Source organism: Callithrix jacchus, chromosome 17 (assembly GCF_049354715.1).
Source record: "Callithrix jacchus isolate 240 chromosome 17, calJac240_pri, whole genome shotgun sequence".
Lineage (NCBI taxonomy): Eukaryota > Metazoa > Chordata > Mammalia > Primates > Cebidae > Callithrix > Callithrix jacchus.
In genome coordinates, this window is record NC_133518.1 from 29894701 (window position 1) to 29917403 (window position 22703).

Consider the following 22703-nt stretch of genomic DNA (forward strand, 5'->3'; position numbering starts at 1 on the left):
ATAGGGCTTTTTTCTTGGGCAAAGTGTGGGAATTGATATCAGGGGCAGGGTATGCAGGCTGGGCTGCGCAAATCACAAGAGGGGTAGGGTATGCAGGTCAGCATTATCTGGTTGCAATGGTTATCTTGAGTAATGGGCTGCTTGGTGGTCTAACCTGTGGCAAAAAGACTGTAAAGCAATTGGTCAGCATTCTTTCCCCTCAGGAAGCTCCTCAGGAAGCTGAGGTGGGAGGATCACTTGAGCCCAGAAGGTGAAGGCTGTAGGGAGCCCTGATGGTGCCACTGCCCTCTAGCCTGGGCAACAGCCAGAGCCCCATCTAAAAATAAAAAGAAGATCAGATGCCATTTGGAATTTAAATAAATAGGCTGGAAAACGAATCTCCTGTTGTCTGAAATATAAGACAAACAGACTTTTAGTAAGATGCATTTCTATGGAAACAAGAAAAACAAACATTAATGGTAGGAACATCTATCCAGATGTTAGACTCAAAGAATCTTTAGTTATAGAGGTGGATAGTGGCTGTCTGACATTTTTTTTCTTGACTGTATCACAAGGAATAAATTTCAGCCTATAGGGCCTCAGGAAAAAGGTAATAGCAATTCTGTTGAGTTTTAGTCAGAAAAATGGATGACATTTTGAAAATGTTAGTTTGAAGACTTGTAATCCAGAAAAGATTTAATATTTAGTCCAAATTGTAGAAAATAATACATATTTAAAAAAACTCAAAAACAACAGGACGTATTATAAACTTTCTCCATTCTCTTGTTTTTATCCAAGGCAAATCATGGTAGAACTAATTTGTTTGCAAAAATAAGGTTTAGTCTTATATTTGGCCTGATTATTTATATAAGATGCAACAAGAATCCTTATTTGTCATGTAAGCTGTCTTTCAAATTGGTGTTGTTAGAACTTTTTCCATAAGGAATCTCAGATTAGACTTTCTAAAGCCTCAAATCCATCCATGGATTTATTTGTGCCTGCAAATACCTGTGTGAATTGGATGAATTCCTCTCCGATTGAGGTCCCAAGATAAATTGGGACTCCTGGGCATGTTAGAAAGTGGTATTCTTTACTTACTATGGGTTAGAAACCCTGTATAGGGACTGGGTAGAAAAGGTATGTGAGGCCAGTTTTCCCAAGTGACTTTTATTGGCTGTATAAATCACCTCTGATTCATTAAAGCAGTCAGTTTCTATTTAAAAGAATGCTATTTCAGTTAAAACCTTGGTAAAATAACTAGCATCTCCAACTGTGCTCCTGTAAAAGAAAACAGATTCTTATTGTATGTATGCAAATAACTATATTTCCATAATTTAAGAATACTCACAAATAGTTTCCAAATTCTGGAGAAATCATACAGAGAGAAAGAAATATTTTCCAAATTTTGCTCACAGGAATATACCTCATTGTTAAAAGCTGTAAATAGCTCAAAAGAAAAAACAAGTTTTCTTGACTCTGAAAAACAAAAGGATCAGCAATGTTTCAAGCAAAAAGTCATAAAAGGATTATTTTAATATTGCTTCAGTCCATGCAATTAACTCCTTTTCTGCTTGATATTTATGAACACATTAGTTTTCCAAGAGAATCTTATAAGTTTTTTTCTCTGTTCTAATGGCCCAGTCACCAAAATGATCAGAGGCCTACATTCAAGGGTACCTGTCAGAGTCCTGCAGCTGATTATAAACCACCCTCTGAAAAGGATCAAACAGAACAATTGTCTGTGAATGAATGACAGAAGTCTTAGGACACCAAAGTTAAAGATGCAATTGACAAGTAAATTTGGTTATGTCTGTGGCACATAATGATAATTATTACTGATAATATATTGACAGAATTACAATTTTGGAACCAATATTAATAACACATATGAATATAACCCAAGGAAAATTAAACACTAGTTTCTACTTGACAATGTTTTTCTGTATGATTTAAATTAAATTAATTATATTAAACTGAATATGTTTCTTTCAGACTCTAGGGGAACTATTATCTAAAAGGCTTAATCAAGTCAAAAAAAGCTAATTTAGAATTTGATTTTGGAAAGTTTGTCACATATCAAAGGTTTAAAACACTTGATATCACAAAATTAAGACCACAGTTTATTTATTTAGCCAAAGTGATTAACTCAAGGATTTCAAAAAAAAGCAAAAATCCTTTATTCTTTTATAAAGAGGAGACAGCTTTCCAAATAACAAGACGCAATAAAGACAGCATAAGGTCAACTGAATCTGTCTCTTCTCTTTCCCCTTTTCCTGTAGGCAAGCAGAGATCTTGTTCAAAGGTAAAACCAGTTTTTTTCTTTGCAGTAATGTATTAATGCTAAAGCTAATTTTTATAGAAATTTTTAAGTAAATTAATTTTAACCAGTTTAATCATAAAATATGAGTTTATTAAACTCTTATTAAACATTTTATAACCTTTTACAATTTTCTGTTAAAGAGCAGATCAGTGCTCTAAGAGAACCCTGTTATTCTGACACATGGGCTCAGGTTCTGGCCCTGCATCAGTGCTAATATTTAATTTATGGAAAAACTAAATGATGCCATTTTAATTTTAGTCACCTTGCTCACACACAAAATTTTCTTTGTAAGATTAATCTTTTACAAACCTTCTATATCTTGCTTAAACTTTCAGTTTTACTTTTTAAAAATCTTAAAACAATTCTTAAACCCTCTACAATAGACAGAATTACTTTCTCTTAGAAGAAACTATAATTTCCATACCTTTCTAAAAATGCATAATTTTTATTTTCAGTGTAAGCAATTTTTTTTTTTTTTTTTTAGACAGAGTCTTGTTCTGTCATCTAGGCTGAAGTGCAGTGGCACGATCTCGGCTCACTGTAATCTCCACCTCCCAGGTTCAAGTGATTCTTCTGCCTCCCACCTGGGTAGTTTTTGAGCTCTAAAGTTTATTCTACTTGTTCTAGTCTATTGTTCAAACTTTCTGGTATATTTTTTATTTCTCTAAGAGTGTCTTTCATTTTCAGAAGTTGTGATTGTACTTTATTATGTATATTTGTCTGGCAAATTTTTCATCTATATCCTTTATTGTTTTCTTAATTTCTTTGTGTTTTCACCTTTCTCTGGTATCTTCTTGAGTAGCTTAATAATAGACCTTCTGAATTCTTTTTCTGGCAATTCACAGAGTTGTCCTCGGTTTGTATCCATTGCTAGGAGCTAGTATGATCTTTTGAGGGCAATATGGAACTTTTTTTTTTTTTTTCAATCATAGTACCAGAATTGCTTTTTTAGTTCTTTCTCATTTGGGTAGACTATTTCATTGGAAAGATCTGGGATTCAAGGGCTGCTGTTCGGATTTTTTTTTTCCCCGTGAGGTGATCGCTTGATGTGGTGTTCTCCTTCTTCCCCTAAGGATGGGGCTTCCTGAGAGCTAGACTGCAGTGATTGTAATTGCTATCCTGTGTCTAGCCACCCAGTGGGGCAACAGGCTCTGGGCTGGTGCTGGGGAATGTCTGCAAAGAGTCCTGTGATGTCATATGTCTTCATGTCTCCTAGCTGTGGATACCAGCCCTGCTTTGATGGAGGTGACAGGGGAATGAAGTAGAATCTTAGATTCATTGCTTGTAGTTTTGTTTAGTGTGCTGGTTTTCTTGAATGCTGTTAATGGTAGTAGTGAAATTGTCATGTGGACCGACTCAGGACCTCTGGGTAGCCAAGATGTTGCAGGCAATGAAATTTGCTGTTGTTTTCTCTTTCCTGGGAGCAGAATTATTCTATCTTGAGTAGCTGTAATTGCTTGAGTTGGTTGCCCTCTAGTCAGGAGGTGGCACTTTCAAGAGAGCACCAGCTGCAGTAGTAGAAAGAGGATATAAGCTTACCCTAAGTTGGCCAGGATAAATATTCTGGTTTCTCAGGCGATGGAAGGGCCATAAAGTTCCCAAGAATTTATGTGTTTTGCGTTCAGCCACCAGGACAGGTAGAGAAATACCATCTGGTGGGGACAGGGTTAGGTGGGTCTGAGCTCAGACTCTTCTTGGGTGAGACTTGCTGAGGCTGCTGTGTTGGATAGGCAGTGAGTCTCAGGCCGAAGAAATTATGTTCCAAGAAGGATTACAGCTGCCTCTGCTGCATCATACAGGTTTCCAGAGAAGTGGGGGAAAGCTGGCAGTGACAGGCCTCACCCAGCTTCCATGAAGCTAGCGAGCTGGTTTCCAGGGAAGTGGAGGGGAAACTAGCAGTGACTAGCCTTACTCAATTCCTATGTAGCTTTTGCTGTGCCCTGCCAGCAGTTTATATCCAGGCAACCTAGGTACCAGGCTCAGACCTTGCCCCAGACTACTAGCCTCTTGGTTGAGAAAGTAAGCGTAGCTTTCAGGCTTCACCCCTCCCTACCTGCTCACACTGTCAGCCATGGCTCCTGCAGCAATTTCCATTTGTCCCTCCAGATTTTGCTTAAGAAAATTCATGCTCAGTCGAAATTATTAGAAAGTTCAGCTAGAAGCTTCTTTTACCCTTTTAGTTCTTTCACCCTCCTAGTTCCTAGTGACCCCCTTGCTAGTTTTGTGGGCTGCCTTCCCCAAGGACCCCTGTGAGATAAAGTCAAGGATGGCTTCCCTAGTCTGGAGCTGGTGACTGGGGGTGCCTCCAGGGCTGTTCCTGCTGCTGCTTCTACTTTAATATTTTGCTTGTCTCCCTAAATCAATTTCAGCTCTAGATAAAGTTAATTCCTTCTCCTGTAATCTGGATTTTCAGGTTCCCCAGGAGGCCTATGTGTTTGAAGGCAGGTTTTTCCCTCTAACACTTTGGGAACTCAGTTTTTTCGCTGTCTCATAGAATTTGCAGAATGAGCTGCTGCTTCCACAGGATCTGTGAACTCTTGATCTTCCTAGCACGTTCCTGCAGTGGGGTCTTGGAGCAGAAGTTCCCAGTGTGAGTCTGCACACTCTGTCCTGTTCATCCAAATGGTAGCTGAATCTTAGTCCTGACTCCTGTCCACCATTTTTCTTCCCAAATCCCTAATTTTTGAAGACATTTTTATTTTATTAATAATCTTTAAATAAAATAGAGGTTCATGCCTGTAATCCTAGCACTTTGGGAGGCCGAGGTAGCTAGATCGCTTGAGCCCAAAAGTTTGAGATCAGCCTGGCCAACATGGTGAAACCCTGTCTTTATAAAAAAATACAAAAAATAGCCAGGTTTGGTGACATGTACCTGTACTCCCAGCTACTTGGGAGGCTAAGGTGGAAAGATCACCTGAGCCCAGGGAAGTCAAGGCTACAGTGAGCTGTGATCACACCAGTGCACTCCAGCCTTGGTGACATGCTGTCTAAAAGAAAATAAAAAAACCAAATAGTGTATTTATTTACCAAAGATTACTATAATAAAAAAATACTAAAAGGCATTCATGTTTTTATTTTTTTTGACAAAATATATTATTTAAGCACTTATTTTTTCTTTAAACCAATTAATTAGAGCTCATTAAATATCATACATACAACACATATAAATACACAGACAAATAGAAGCAGATGAATTAGAGTAATACATTTTTTATTTGCCAGTTTTTAAGTTTCTCTTTCCCATTTTAGACCATCAGTCTCTTGATTACTTGCTTCCTATCCTAAACAGTGGTCAGCTGGGCAACTCTACATTTGCTTTTTTAAGAGGGTAACTCTTAGGTCAAACAAGATAGAGGCTTTATATCTTATTCAAACCAAGAAAAAATGGTGTGACTAAAAGTTCACATCATTTTGGCTAGGAAAAGCAGACACTCTTACATACAGAGATTTCCTTAAAGACGTACATTTTAAAATTGTATTATTGGCTTTGGGGTGAAGCCTTTTAAGGAGCAGGATGAAGAGAAAGTCAGTTTCTAGGGCATAATAAGCAGGCACAACTGGAAGGTAAAACAGATTACCAGGGATTAAAGATCCCATTTATACATTGAATTTTGGGTCCTCAAAAAGATGGAAACTCAGCCGGATGAGGCATTACAGTGCTTCCACAGGGTATCTCATTGCAAATACATTTTCCCAGGCTGATGGGCAGCCCGATGCCAATCAACCCACTCTGTTATCAACCTGTTCCCCATTCAATATCTTCTTCATACCCAAGAGCATGCTTTTCTTATCTAAATGTGCAAAAAAAAAAAGGAATATTGTCCTGTAGTAATAAACATTCACTATAAGCAATGGCCACTTCTAGTGAATAATTACTGCAGGGCAATGGTAAAAGTATATTTCCTACATAGCTAATTGTGTACCAAGGCTAAAAGTATATCTCTAAAAGTATATTTCTTATCTAGCTATTCCATACCAAAGCTTAAAGTTTCCTTATAATGCAAAGTTATTTTTGATGCTCCCCAAAGTCAAAAAGATCAGGTAGTACAATGCAAAACAGATCAAAGTCTTAGATTTTGAGAGGGATCTGTTCATTTACAGGTCTTGGGGTTCCATGAGGAAAACAGAGTTCTTTCTTAAAGTGGGGTAGCCTCTTCTGTTTTTCCCAAAGAGTCTCAGCTGTCATAAATTATCTTGCTGTGGGCATCAGGGGTGAGAAGAAGACAGAAGTAAATGGAGAAACAATTCAGTTGACTGAGAAGAAAACTTTTTCCCTAAAAAAACAAGATTCAAAAAGAGAAAAAAGTATAAAGCCCTTTTGAATATATGTATAACTGTGACATCTGCTTTTAATTAAGCTGACCTTTAATTCTAGATCTCTTTTTTCTTAAAAAAATTCTTTAAAATTTCCTTTTACCAGCTAGAGCAGATGACACCCTTGTCATTTAAGCCGTCTTTTCTTCCCGCCTGCCTGCCTTCCTTCCTTCCTTCCTTCCTTCCTTCCTTCCTTCCTTCCTTCCTTCCTTCCTTCCTTCCTTCCTTCCTTCCTTCCTCTCTTCCTCTCTTTCTCTCTTTCTTCCCATAAAGATATTTTTCCCAAGTGAAACCAGTAAGGCTGAACTAAGGTTATGACTTAATCACAGATGCATGAGGTGTCTCCAAAGAGAGGGTAGGTGGTTTTTACAAGATCTAGAATCACCCCAAAGGTAGCTCAGAGAAGGGAAAATTCAACACAAGAAGTTAGAATTTGTTCAGGGAGGGAAAAAAAATCAATAAATGACAAAGGTCACACAAATAATAAACCAGAAAGGACTCATTCTCTTAAATCAGCAGTTGAACTCAGGCCACCATTGTGAAAGGGTGATGCCTTCACTACTGAGCTATAGCATGCATGGGGCAATTGTCATTGTTCTTCCCAGAAGGAGCCTGGAGCTTGAAAAGGATTTTACCTGCTTAAGATGATTTTTAAGGGTAATGATGACATTATAATACATCCTTCTTTTAATTTAAACCTTTAAAAAATTGTTGAGAATAAGAGATCACTCAAGTCTTTTTTGTTTTAATGGTGTACTTAGTTCTAATACTGACTCAATCCAAAAGTTTTTTAAAGCCAAATGGTAATTTTTCAGGTTGTTTTTTTAAAAAATCATATAAGCAAGAAATACTTCTAGAGAGGGAGTAGAGGAGGCATTTCCATGGTCCCCAAGAATTTATTCTCAGAAATGGGCTTAAGGTAGCATGAGACCTTTTAAGACAAAATTCCCCGAAGGGTTTGACACATTAGGACTAAGAGTGTGCTGACTCCTTTCAGACTACCCACCTGATGTGAACCTGACAATTCACACTGTCCAAATGGTGGAGACAAAGAGAGAGTACCTCTACATGGTCACAGGGTCATGCTCCCAAGGACATAAAACAAGAGGGAAACCTCATTCAGTTTTTGTTTCAGGGACCCAAAGCAAAGTTTATAACTGACCAGTCTGCTGGGCCAGCTTGAATGGTGGGAGTCCTAGGCCTGCATTTTATCCAGTGGAACACTCTCCATGACAAAATGACACAGAGAGACAAATTCACAGCACAAAGTACACAGGATTCACTATGACCTAAGACTTGTCACACTAATCCTTTTTATCAATTAAAACCTTGCAGAGGAGGCAAACATCGATTGTCATCATTCTTTTAACCAGTTTGCACAGAGAGAAGCCAGAAGCTTGGCTAAGCAGGAAATTCTTACCTTTTGCTTACAAGGGTTTAGGGTGCCCTTTCTCTGAGTGGTTTTGATGACCCCACTCATCACTATATTGTCATGAAGTTTTAGTATTTCATTTTGTTTCCCAGGAGTATGGAAAACATGGAATAGATAAAATTGTTACATATAAAATAGACGTAATTAAAAAAGAAAGTGTTATGTGGAAGGCTTTAATACAAATAGAAAAAAGGTCTGACATTTAAAAAATTACTGTTTAATTCCTTTCACCCTTTCTTTGACTTAATTCTCCTTATTTGTACTTATCAAGTTTATAAACATATTGAGTATATACGTGCAAGGTTTGCACACAATTTCCAAACTGTTAAACAATTAGTTTTTAAAAGCCTTTTAAATAATCTTGCCTTCTCCACAGGAATGATTTAGGCAACAACAACAACAAAAAATTAATGAACTGCACATTGCTTGTTCTTTACTGGTGGGAAGAATCAAGTCTTAGTAAAAGTGAAGCTCTCCATGATTGTAAGCACATTAATTCATAAGCTTATATTATTTGTCTTTAAGGCCTTACTATTGGCAAGGAATAGCTTTTTAAGTGAAGCCATTTGCTGTGAAGAGCAGTTTTATATAACTAAGCTATAATAAGTTTATATGTTATATGTATTTATTTATATAAAACTGCTCTTCACACGTAATGGCTTCACTTAATATTTTGTTGATTGATTGATTGAGATCAGGGTCTTGTTCTGTCTCCCATGCTGGAGTGCAGTGGTGCAGTCACAGCTCACCATAGCCTCAACCTCCTGGGTTCAAGAGATCTTCTAGCCTTAGCCTCCGCCTCCTGAGCAGCTGGGACTCTAGGTTTGTGTTATCAGACCTGGCTAATTTTTAAATATTTTTGTAGAGACCAGTTCTCCCTATGTTGCCCTGGCTGGTCTTGAGCTCATGGGCACAAGTGATCCTCTCGCATTGGCCTCCTAAAGTGCTGAGATTACAGGTATGAGCCACCGCACCCAGCCAAGCAGTCATGTTTTATATAGAGATCATTTAAGATAATCATGTCTGTAGTGAGACATCCAGATGTTAATCAGTTTTTTTCTTTAAAACTATTCTAAAAGGCTTTCAGAAGAACTGGAATTTTGTCTCTTTGAAAGATAAAATAACATTTATGAAAACTAGATCAGCTGTTTTATAAACTCACACAACATAGAGAAAAATGCCTTTTAGGTTGAGGAAAGTAAGATATTCAGTTACCTTCTGAAGTTCACAGACCAGAACTCTGTTTGCTCCCTTCTTTGTACCCACAAAACTGTGGGCAGTCGCTGTTATCAAGCTGCTGTGCCCATAAACTAGATCTCTCAGCACCTGCTATGTACCAGGTCCCAAAATAGGTGCTGGGTTTGGGCTTATTATTAAACAAACATATCCTTTACTTCTGCCCTGATGGTTTTAGGAAATCTCCCTTTCATTACTTTTTGACAAACATGACGTGCATCATTCTGCACTTTTTCCACATAGAAATGAAATTCTTTTCAGAAGCTAATCTCTTTCAGTTACTCATATTTACTCTTACTGTGGAAGCTAGTAAGAAATTAGTTCACATTTTTCATGTACCTTTTTACTAAAAAGATTGTCTTGCAAGGACCTGGATTTGTGTGTGTGTGTGTGTGTGTGTGTGTGTGTGTGTGTGTGTACATATGCCTAATTCAGTTTAGTGATCAGTGTCCCAGAATAGATGTGTTCACAAAAGAGTGCAAATGATATTCTTGTATGACTATAATCGGGTTATATGGTCATGATTCTGTATGTGAAAACCTGTCCCAAGGTATCTGTTGTAGTACCGAATAATCGGAGCACCAAGTGTGCATATTACTGATAGAGGTGATTTTGCCTGTTGGTCCTTTCAAAGACTAGAACAAGGAAATACATGCAAGTATATAAACACATAAACATATACACAAACATGCAAATATACATATACAAATATATATGTGTGTGTATATTACTTTCTGTTTTTATATTATAGTCAGGTACTACATAATGACATTTCAGTAAATGGTATACCACATAAATGATAGTGGTTCCCTTGAGATTATGATACCATATTTTTTATTTTTTATTGCATTTTAGGTTTTGGGGTACATGTGCAGAACATGCAAAACAGTTGCATAGGTACACACATGGCAGTGTGTTTTGCTTCCTTTCTCCCCTTCACCCACATTTGGCATTTCTCCCCAAGCTATCCCTCCCCAGCACCCCCCCCGGCCCTTCCCTTTTCCCCCCAGTAGACCCCAGTGTTTAGTACTCCCCTCCCTGTGTCCATGTGTTCTCATTTTTCATCACCCGCCTATGAGTGAGAATATGCGGTATTTCATTTTCTGTTCTTGTGTCAGTTTGCTGAGAATGATGTTCTCCAGATTCATCCATGTCCCTACAAACTACACGAACTCATCATTTCTGATTGCTGCATAATATTCCATGGTGTATATGTGCCACATTTTCCCAATCCAGTCTATCATCAATGGGCATTTGAGTTGTTTCCAGGTCTTTGCTATTGTAAACAGTGCTGCAATGAACATTCGTGTGCATGTATCCTTATAGTAGAACGATTTATAGTCCTTTGGATATATACCCAGTAATGGGATTGCTGGGTCAAATGAAATTTCTATTTCTAAGGCCTTGAGGAATCGCCACACTGTCTTCCACAATGGTTGAACTAATTTACACTCCCACCAACAGTGTAAAAGTGTTCCTTTTTCTCCACATCCTCTCCAGCATCTGTTGTCTCCAGATTTTTTAATGATCGCCATTCTAACTGGCATGAGATGGTATCTCAATGTGGTTTTGATTTGCATCTCTCTGATGACCAGTGATGATGAGCATTTTTTCATATGATTGTTGGCCTCATATATGTCTTCTTTTGTAAAGCGTCTGTTCCTATCCTTTGCCCATTTTTGAATGGGCTTGTTTGTTTTTTTTCCTGTAAATCTGTTTGACTTCTTTGTGAATTCTGGATATCAGCCCTTTGTCAGATGGGTAAACTGCAAAAATTTTTTCCCATTCTGTTGGTTGCCGATTCACTCTAGTGACTGTTTCTTTTGCCGTGCAGAAGCTGTGGAGTTTGATTAGGTCCCATTTGTCCATTTTGGCTTTTGTTGCCAATGCTTTTGGTGTTTTGTTCATGAAGTTCTTGCCTACTCCTATGTCCTAGATGGTTTTGCCTAGATTTCCTTCTAGGGTTTTTATGGTGCCAGGTCTTATGTTTAAGTCTTTAATCCAACTGGAGTTAATTTTAGTGTAAGGTGTCAGGAAGGGGTCCAGTTTCTGCTTTCTGCACATGGCTAGCCAGTTTTCCCAACACCATTTATTAAACAGGGAATCCTTTCCCCATTGCTTGTTTTTGTCAGGTTTATCAAAGATTGTATAGTTGTAGATATGTTGTGTTGCCTCCAATGCCTCTGTTTTGTTCCATTGGTCTATATCTCTGTTTTGGTACCAGTATCATGCTGTTTTGATTACTGTAGCCTTGTAGTATAGTTTGAAATCCGGTCCACTGTGTTCTTTTTGCTTAGAATTGACTTGGCTATGCAGGCTCTCCTTTGGTTCCATATGAAGTTCATGGTGGTTTTTTCCAGTTCTGTGAAGAAAGGCAATGGTAGCTTGATGGGGATAGCGTTGATTCTGTAAATTACTTTGGGCAGTATAGGCATTTTCATGATATTAATTCTTCCTAACCATGAACATGGAATGTTTCTCCATTTGTTTGTGTCCTCTCTTATTTCGTTGAGCAGTGGTTTGTAGTTCTCCTTGAAGAGGTCCCTTACGTTCCTTGTGAGTTGTATTCCTAGGTATTTTATTCTTTTTGTAGCAATTGTGAATGGCAGTTCGTTCTTGATTTGGCTTTCTTTAAGTCTGTTATTGGTGTAGAGGAATGCTTGTGATTTTTTGCACATTGATTTTATATCCTGAGACTTTGCAGGAGTTGCTTATCAGTTTCAGGAGTTTTTGGGCTGAGGCGATGGGGTCTTCTAGGTATACTATCATGTCATCTGCAAATAGAGACAATTTGGCTTCCACCTTTTCTATTTGAATACCCTTTATTTCTTTTTCTTGCCTGATTGCTCTGGCTAGAACTTCCAGTACTATATTGAATAGGAGTGGTGAAAGAGGGCATCCTTGTCTAGTGCCGGATTTCAAAGGGAATGCTTCCAGTTTTTGCCCATTCAGTATGATATTGGCTGTTGGTTTGTCATCAATGGCCTTTATTACTTTGAGATACGTTCCATCGATACCGAGTTTATTTGGGGTTTTTAGCATAAAGGGCTGTTGAATTTTGTCAAATGCCTTCTCTGCATCAATTGAGATAATCATGTGGTTTTTGTTTTTGGTTCTGTTTATGTGGTGAATTACGTTTATAGACGTGCGTATGTTGAACCAGCCTTGCATCCCCGGGATGAATCCTACTTGATTATGATGGATAAGTTTTTTGATTTGCTGTTGCAATCGGCTTGCCAATATTTTATTGAAGATTTTTGCATCTATGTTCATCATGGATATTGGCCTGAAGTTTTCTTTTCTTGTTGGGTCTCTGCTGGGTTTTGGTATCAGGATGATATTGGTCTCATAAAATGATTTGGGAAGGATTCCCTCTTTTTGGATTATTTGGAATAGTTTCAGAAGGAATGGTACCAGCTCCTCTTTGTGTGTCTGGTAGAATTTGGCTGTGAACCCATCTGGACCTGGGCTTTTTTTGTGTGGTAGGCTCTTAATTGCTGCCTCGACTTCTGACCTTGTTATTGGTCTATTCATAGTTTCAGCTTCCTCCTGGTTTAGGCTTGGGGGGACACAGGAGTTCAGGAATTTATCCATTTCTTCCTGGTTTACTAGTTTATGTGCATAGAGTTGTTTGTAATATTCTCTGATGATGGTTTGAATTTCTTTGGAATCTGTGGTGATTTCCCCTTTATCATTTTTTATTGCTTCTATTTGGTTGTTCTCTCTTTTCTTTTTAATCAATCTGGCTAGTGGTCTGTCTATTTTGTTGATCTTTTCAAAAAACCAGCTCTTGGATTTATTGATTTTTTGAAGGGTTTTTCATGTCTCTGTCTCCTTCAGTTCAGCTCTGATCTTAGTTATTTCTTGTCTTCTGCTAGGTTTTGAGTTTTTTAAATCTTGCTCCTCTAGCTCTTTTAATTTTGATCGTAGGGTGTCAATTTTGGATCTCTCCATTCTCCTCATATGGGCACTTATTGCTATATATTTTCCTCTAGAGATTGCTTTAAATGTGTCCCAGAGATTCTGGCATGTTGTGTCTTCATTCTCATTGGTTTCAAAGAACTTCTTTATTTCTGCCTTCATTTCATTGTTTATCCAGTCAACATTCTAGAGCCAGTTGTTCAGTTTCCATGAAGCTGTGTAGTTCTGGGTTGGCTTCTGAATTCTGAGTTCTAACTTGATTGCACTATGGTCTGAGAGGCTGTTTGTTATGATTTCAGTTGTTTTGCATTTGCTGAGGAGTGCTTTACTTCCAATTATGTGGTCAGTTTTGGAGTAGGTGTGATGTGGTGCTGAGAAGAATGTATATTCTGTGGATTTGGGGTGGAGAGTTCTGTAAATGTCCATCAGGTTTGCTTGCTCCAGGTCTGAGTTCAAGCCCTGGATATCCTTGTTGATTTTCTGTCTGGTTGATCTGTCTAATATTGACAGTGGAGTGTTAAAGTCTCCCACTGTTATTGTGTGGGAGTCTAAGTCTCTTTGTAAGTCATCAAGAACTTGCCTTATGTATCTGGGTGCTCCTGTATTGGGTCTGTATATGTTTAGGATCATTAGCTCTTCTTGTTGTATCAATCCTTTTACCATTATGTAATGGCCTTCTTTGTCTCTTTTGATCTTTGTGGCTTTAAAGTCTATTTTATCAGAGATGAGAATTGCAACTTCTGCTTTTTTTTGCTCTCCATTTGCTTGGTAAATCTTCCTCCATCCCTTTATTTTGAGCCTTTATGTATCCTTGCCTGTGAGATGGGTTTTCTGGATACAGCACACCGATGGGTTTTGGATTTTTATCCAATTTGCCAGTCTGTGTCTTTTGACTGGTGCATTTAGTCCATTTACATTTGGGGTTAATATTGTTATGTGTGAATTTGATACTGCCATTTTGATCCTAGCTGGCTATTTTGCCCGTTAGTTGATGTAGATTTTTCATTATGTTGATGCTCTTTAGCATTTAGTGTGATTTTGGAATGGCTGGTACTGGTTGTTCCTTTCTATGTGTAGTGCCTCTTTCAGGAACTCTTGTAAAGCAGGCCTGGTGGTGACAAAATCTCTGAGTACTTGCTTGTTCACAAAGGATTTTATTTTTCCTTCACTTCTGAAGCTCAGTTTGGCTGGATATGAAATTCTGGGTTGAAAGTTCTTTTCTTTAAGGATGTTGAATATTGGCCCCCACTCTCTTCTGGCTTGTAGAGTTTCTGCCAAGAGATCTGCTGTGAGTCTGATGGGCTTCCCTTTGTGGGTGACCCGACCTTTCTCTCTGGCTGCCCTTAGTATTTTCTCCTTTATTTCAACCTTGTTGAATCTGATGATTATGTGCCTTGGGGTTGCTCTTCTTGAGGAATATCTTTGTGGTGTTCTCTGTGTTTCCTGCATTTGAGTGTTGGCCTGTCTTGCTAGGTGGGGGAAATTTTCCTGGATAATGTCCTGAAGAGTATTTTCCAGCTTGGATTCATTCTCTTCATCACATTCTGGTACACCTATCAAACGCAGGTTAGGTCTCTTCACATAGTCCCACATTTCTTGGAGGCTTTGTTCATTCCTTTTTGCACTTTTTTCTCTGATCTTGGTTTCTCGTTTTATTTCATTGAGTTGATCTTCGACTTCTGATATTCTTTCTTCTGCTTGGTCAATTCGGCTGTTGAAACTTGTGCATGCTTCGCGAAGTTCTCGTATTGTGTTTTTCAGCTCCTTTAATTCATTCATATTCCTCTCTAAGTTATCCATTCTTGTTATCATTTCCTGGAATCTTTTTTCAAGGTTCTTAGTTTCCTCTGCGCGTTCAATGAGAGCTTCAATCCTGGGTTGTTCTCACCACGCCATCTTGAGTCCCTCCGATACCATATTTTTATTGTACCTTTTCTATGTTTAATATGCAGATATTTACCATTGTGTTACAATGCCTATAGTGTTCAGTACAGTAGCATGTTGTACATGTTTGTAGCCTAGGAGCAGTAGGGGTTATACCTTACAGCCTACATGTGCAATATGCTGTGCAATCTAGGTCTGTGTAAATACACTCTATCATGTTCACACAATGACAAACTCACCTAATATCACATTTCTCAGAATGTGTCCTCACCCTTAAGAGATGAAGGACTGTGTTACTTTCTGTTGTGTTCCCCTTCGCACTCTTAGTGATTTAATTTTAAATATGTGGGATACTAAGAGAGGTGTCATTCCCTTTCTTATCCTTTCTTCTTGATTCTCTCTCATTCTTATAGGTAATGAGGATCATTGTTTTCTGATTTATCCTTCTTGGGTTTCTTTTTGTAATAATAAGCAGATATTTGTATATTTAAACAATTTCCCCCCTTCTTTCTTACACAAAAGATATCATACTATATATGCCGTTTATACTTTGTTTTACTAAAATCTCCTGGAAGTTATTCCATATCAGTTCATAGAGATCTTCCTCATTATCTTTTACACATGCATAATACTCCATTGTTTATTTTACTCAGCAGGCTTCTATTCAGGATAATTTTTACCTTAAGTGCCAGTGGAAGAGTTTAACATGATGTGGTGGGGCTGGAGGAAGGAAAAGAAGATAAGAAACAACATAGTCATCATAGGAAACTCTAAAACATTATGCTAAGTGAAAGGCCAAGCCCAAAAGGCTGCAGATGATATGATTTTATTTATATGAACTATCCAGGAAAGGCCCATTTATTAAGATAGAAAGTAATGTGTTTCCTTGGTTGTCCAGGACTATGGGAAAAATGAGGAGTGATTGCAAATGGGCATGAGGGATAATGGAAACATTGTGTGATTAGACTGTCACACAACTCTAAATAAACTCAAGTAAATCAATTGTATGTTTAAAACAGTTGAATTTTATTGCGTATCAATGAATTTTATTGCATATCAATGAAATTTTTTTACAGCCTCAGTAAAGCTGTAAAAAAAAAAAATCAGCATCAGGTGGCATGTATGATATTCCTAATAGAATGTGATTATTTCTGATTCAACATAATTTTTTTAAAATTTATTTATTATACTTTAAGTCCTGGGGTACATGTGCAGATCGTGCAGGTTTATTACATAGATATACATGTGCCACGGTGGTGGTTTGTTGCATCCATCACCTTACTGCCCCAATATCAGGAGGTGGGGGTATTGGCGAGGGATAGCATTAGGAGAAATACCTAATTTTCCCCTAGCCCCCAACCCTCCAGGCCCCAGTGTGTGATGTTGTGATGTTCCCCTTCCTGTGTCCATGTGTTCTCATTGTTCAACGCCCACTTATTAGTGAGAGCATGCAGTGTCAAACATAATTTGAAGAATTAAACCTTCTTAGATGTCATATATACTTGGATGAAATCTTGAGAACCTTCTTCTAAATAATATATAGTTATCATGTATGTATATATATATCCAAATTATATTTACTAATCATATATATATGTGTATATCCAAGTGATATACACGTACATAACATAAATGATATTAATATGTTACCTCAAATCAGAAGTGTATTTTTTTTTTACAGCATTTTCTGCTTGAGGGATTTAGTGACCTTATAGCTCCTAAGGAAATTTACTTACATTAAACTGCTTGTGGCAGAAAGGGTTGATTTAATTCTGCTAGAAAGTTGAATTCTAAAGGACTTCGTAGACCACATTATTGTCTTTTCTTTTATCGATGGTACTCTGTTAAGAGTTTTAAAACTCTAATTTTGTAATAAAGTTAGGAGTATAGTCTTCAACTCATCTGTTCTGCTCTTTAAATATTTATGCTAGTCTGTTGGGCGGCCATTAAAATAATTATTAAGACTGAGAAGAAACATAGAAAGCTGTTATAATACAAATGAAAAAAGCAGAGTGCCAAATGGCTTAAATATCACAATTTCAACTAATGCAACACATTTTTATGTATGTGGAGGTCTAGAGCATAACAGATACAAATAATATTTGTGCTATATGATGAGCTGGTAGGCGTTTCTCTCTTAATATGCTTGGATATGCTGCATTGTATCCAAATAAACTTGGTTTTTAGCTATATTAAGGCTACCATAAAGGAGAATGTACAATCAAAGGGATGGTACACATACTGGCAGCTGCCAGAATCTGTAACCTGCATTTGGAGATTTTTCTCAGAGAACCTTCAGCACTGGAAATGTGTGTGATGAAGTTAAATTATTGTAAGCCACTAGAAATCTTCCCTGTTTACCTGTGGCAAAGCCATTCTCATTCTCTTTTATGGAATCTATCTATAGAGCATCGGTGGACAGTGATTTTTATAGGGGTGGTAACTGCTTTTAATTGTTTCTGTTGGAGGCAGAATAGGAAGAAATTGGCTTGTGCTGACATGTGAGTGATCTAGATGAGACTGGAAGAATATTTTGTGTGTGTTGCTAGTGACTTTTGCTCACTGGAATGAGTTGCAAAGAGTTATTGAGGGTGCTTCTTCTCTGGTTAGTTTTATAATTACAAGGGGTTGTCAACGATCATGTTTGGGGAAGGGAAAAGTAGGTTAGATGAATCTCAAGATTTCAGTGGACTTGATTTTTCTTTTTTAAAATTTTTATGTATTTATTTATTTATATTATACTTTAAGTTCTGGGGTACATGTGCAGAATGTGCAGGTTTGTTACATGAGCATCCACGTGCCATGGTGGTTTGCTGCATCCATCCCCCATCATCTACATTAGGTATTTCTCCTAATGTTAGCTCTCCTCAATCCCCCCACCCCCTGCTATCCCTCTCCTAGCCCCCTCACCCCCGACAAGACCCGGTGTGTGATGTTCCCTTTCCCAGTGTCCATGTGTTCTCATTGTTCAACACCCACTTATGAGTGAGAACATGCGGTGTCTGATTTTCTGTTCTTTTGTCAGTTTGCTGAGAATGATGGTTTCCAGCTTCATCCATGTCCCTGCAAAGGACAAGAACTCATCCTTTTTTATGGCTGCATAGTATTCCATGGTGTATATGTGCCACATTTTCTTTTTCCAGTCTATCATTGATGGGCATTTGGGTTGGTTCCAAGTATTTGCTGTTGTAACAGTGCTGCAATAAACACGTGTGTGTGTGTCTTTATAATTGAATATTTTATAATCTTTTGGGTATATACCCAATAATGGGATTTCTGGGTCAAATGGTATTTCTAATTCTAGATCCTTGAGGAATTGCCACACTGTCTTCCACAATGGTTGAACTAATTTACACTTCTACCAACAGTGTAATAGTGTTCCTATTTCTCCACATCCTCTCGAGCATCTGTTATCTCCAGATTTTTAAATGATTGCCATTCAAACTGGCATCATGATACCACATGGTATCTCAATGTGGTTTTGATTTGCATTTTTCTAATGACCAGTGATGGTGAGCTTTTTAAAATATGTTTGTTGGTTGCATAAATGTCTGCTTTTGAAAAGTGTCTGTTCATGTCCTTTGCCCACTTTTTGATGGGGTTGTTTTTTCTTGTAAATTTGTTTAAGTTCTTTATAGATTCTGGATATTAACCCTTTGTCAGATGGGTAGATCGCAAAACTTTTTTCCCATTCTGTTGTTACTGGTTCACTATAATGATAGTTTCTTTTGCTATGCAGAAGCTCTTAAGTTTAATTAGATCTCATTTGTCTATTTTGGCTTTTGTTTCCATTGCTTTTGGTCATGAAGTCCTTAGAGTAAGGACCTGCCTGTGTCCTGAATGGTATTGCCTAGGTTTTCTTCTAGGGTTTTTATGATGTTAGGTCTTACCTTTAAATCTTTAATCCATCTGGAGTTAATTTTGTATAAGATGTAGGGAAGGGATCCAGTTTCAGCTTCCTGCATATGGCTATCCAGTTTTCCCAACACCATTTATTAAATAGGGAATCCTTTCCCCATTGCTTGTTTTTGTCAGATTTGTCAAAGATCAGATGGTTGTAGATGTGTGGTGTTGCTTCTGGGGCCTCTGTTCTGTACCATTGGTCTATATTGATTTTTCAATTTACATCTATACAAATGGCTTTTCTATGTGATAGGGAGCAATCACTTAGAAAGCATAAAGCAGCTACATAAACAATTTAGGAAGCATATTGTTTCAGACTCAGGGTCTCATAGATATATTATATGATTTATATGATTTTATGCTGAAACAATATGATGTAGATACACTGTTTCTGTTAAATTGTTGAGGTATTATAGCCTTGGCAGTTCCGTTTCCGGGAAAGGAAAAGGAGCTAAGAAAGGAAAGAGGAAGATTGTTTATAAAAATGCTGTTAGATTTCTGATAATATATTTAACTCGGTTTTCCACTCTGGCTTAAACAATTTATTTTATTCTATCTTCCCAAGGAAACATCTTCCTAAATTATATTTTTTAGCTTTGCACAGATATACCTAGTGAGCCTCTCATTGCCAGTGGATCAGAATCTTAACCAGCCTCCCTAGTCCCCCAACAACCTCGTCTTATCTATCTCATGGAATCATACATTCTGTAGATTACATTTTAAATCACTCTTCCAAAGGTAGAGGCTCATATTTTCTCTTTTCTCTGATTATAGTCTACTCATATCCTTTTCTGTCCCCAAGTCTTCATTGATGGTGTCTTATTACTACATTTCTCCACATTTCAGCCTACTCTGTTCTTTTTCTTTGATCTCCCATAGTATTTCTGTGTTTACTTCTGACTGGGCACTTATTTTTAACTATTTCAATAATAATAAAACTATAGTAGTATCTTATTCAGCTTGAGTTACTATAATAAAATACCATAGACTGGGTAGTTTAAGCAACAGACATTTATTTCCCACAATACTGGATGCTGAAAAGTCTAAGATCAAAGTCCCAACAGATTCACTTCCTGGTAAGGGTTCTTTTCCTAGCTTGCAGATGACTACCTTCTTGCTATATCCTCATATGGGGGGTGGTGGAGATGGAGAGAGAGAGAGATCATGGGGGCCCCACTTGTATGACCTCATCTGTGTCTAATTATCACTCAAAAGACCCAATCTCCAAATACCATCACACTGAGAGTTAGGGCTCTACAACAATGAATCTGAGGACAATATACATTCAGTCTGTTACAAATAGTTACTATTTTTAGTGTTTGGGATATGCCAGCTACTGTTTTTAGTACTTTACATGAATTAACTTATGCAATCCTTATCTCGATTCTGTAAGTATATGATTATCCCCATTTTATAGATAAGGAAATGAGTTACTAACTATATGTAGTTGTACAGCTAGTAAGTGGCAGATCTGGAATCCTACCCCAACCTGGAACCACATCTTCTTCACCACAGCTCTGAATTGCCAGTAAGTATCCTTCATAGATGTTTCATTCTCTTAAAATTTGTTCTCTTTAAGGTCAAAGACAGTCTCCTTGTTCTTTGCTTCACCTCATGACATAGTCTTGTGCCTGGAACAGGGAGTTGGTCTGTAAACATCTGTTTATTGGTGTGATCTATTGTCAGTGGTCAGTGAAGTTCTAATAGTTTTTCTGGGAATTTTGGCTTGATTGGTTTGATTTGGTGGTTTTCTTTTGAAACTTTCCTTGTGTGAGATGGTTACTGTGGCTGTCAAGAATTCAAATTTGTAGCTTTCATTGCCTAAAAGAATGATGCTCATTGGTGGCTGAATATACTAATTTACGTGAGACTAAATCTCAAATTTTGTTCTGTGCTTTAAAGTAAGCATTTTAAGTTTGTGTGTTTATTTTCTTAAGTAATTTTTTTCTTATTTTTTTTTTTTGAGACAGAGTTTTGCTCTTGTCATCCAGGCTGGAGTGCAATGGGATGCTCTTGGCTCACTGTAACCTCTTTCTCCCAGGTTCAAGCGATTCTCCTGCCTCGACCTCCCAAGTAGCTGAAATTAGAGGCCCCCACCACCATGGACAGCTAATTTTTGTATTTTTGGTAGAGACGGGGTTTCACTATGTTGGCCAGGCTGGTTTCGAACTCCTGACCTCAGGTGATCCACCACCTCGGCCTCCCAAAGTGCTGGCATTACAGGTGTGAGCCACTACGCCCAACTGTCTTAAGTAATTTTGTTATTATTTGGGTATTTGATATGTCAGATAAAATGAATAAAGGCAACCTATATTTCACCTTCTTTGCAGTATCAAATCCTGAAACTATATTTAATTTTTTGCAGTTCCTCCTTGGTTTATTTGAGGGAAGGAAAGACTTCATGGAGTAAATTGTGAAGATTGGTTATGTTGAAGTTACCTTTAATATGTACTCTATGCATACAATATTAAGCTGTTGGATGAGATTATCTTTCCTAGTAAAGATAAAATATTTAGCCAAAAAAGCTGAAGTCTAATATTCCTGAAATTTGTTTATTTTGTTTCTTTTATCTGTTGTTTCTAACCACATACTGCTTGATAATGTAGGTACTCAGAACTAGGTATTTTGAGTGCTCTAATGGTTTATACATGTGCCTGAATATTGGTAATCTTTGTGAAACAAAAGCTATTTCTGGCTGATATAATAAACAAATATTTGGAAGGGTACTGGATAACTTGCAGAATCAAGGGGAAAATGGGACCATTTGTCAGTCTTAAGAAGAATAAGAATTGTAACAACTGTCACATTTTAGAGTTGCCAACCAGGAGTATCTCAGTTGTTGAATGGCTCAGTTCTGTTTTCAAGCAATGATCTGCTCAGGATTTATATTCTTGGGAGGGAGTTAGATTTGCTCCAAGCTTAAGTTAGGTGTGTCTATTCTTTCACTGGGGTGATTTGCAGGCTACCAAAGGCATATAAAATGGTAGAGGAATGTTTTTAAAGGAAAAGTTGGGGCACCACTTCCAAACAACGGGAAACAGGCAAAAATAACAGATTCCTATATCCAGCAAGGTTCATCTCAAAGCAGAGTGGATTTAAATGACAGCTTTAACTTGGACTATAAGTGATTTGGATATTACCTGGATTCATTCACCAAGTTATTCCTTTAGATGGATTATCTTAGCAGTTTAATGTATCAACAAGTGTTTTGTGTTCAACTGTGAAAACTTGATTTTTTCTGATTATATTTAAAAAATAATATTTGTTTAGCTGTTTTCAAACATCATATGTAGTTATAATCCAATTTTAACAATCATCAGCATTTTGCCAATCTTGTGTCTGTTGATTGCATTTAAAGCGTTATTATAAGATATTTTTATAATTGGCTCTATAAAAACTCACAAGACTTAACCATGTCTGAGAACTTGCTTTAAGAACATAAATCCAAGTATCAAATGGTCATAAGTCTCATACAAAAAAAAAAAAAAGAACAGAAGATAGCCCTGTGAAACAGTAATGCATTACTTACCTGGAAGTAAAAATATTTTCCTGTTGGTAAGGCTTTTTACTGGCTTAAGCCTGATGAATCAATTCCTTAACAGCTAACTTTTCAGATGATCTCTACCAAATTTGTTCTGGTCCTTTGAGTCTTTGCAGGTGAATCAGAGGTTTTATTTGACTCTAAAACCTGGATTTTCTCTCATTTCTTTTGCA

General features: G+C 37.4%; 1 protein-coding gene across 15 annotated transcripts in view; it reads left to right on the forward strand.

Annotated features, from left to right (window-relative positions):
* Nucleotides 1–22703, forward strand: part of PLCH1 (phospholipase C eta 1) — a 243397-nt gene that overhangs the window by 119404 nt on the left and 101290 nt on the right. The gene's annotated exons all lie outside the window — the stretch shown is intronic.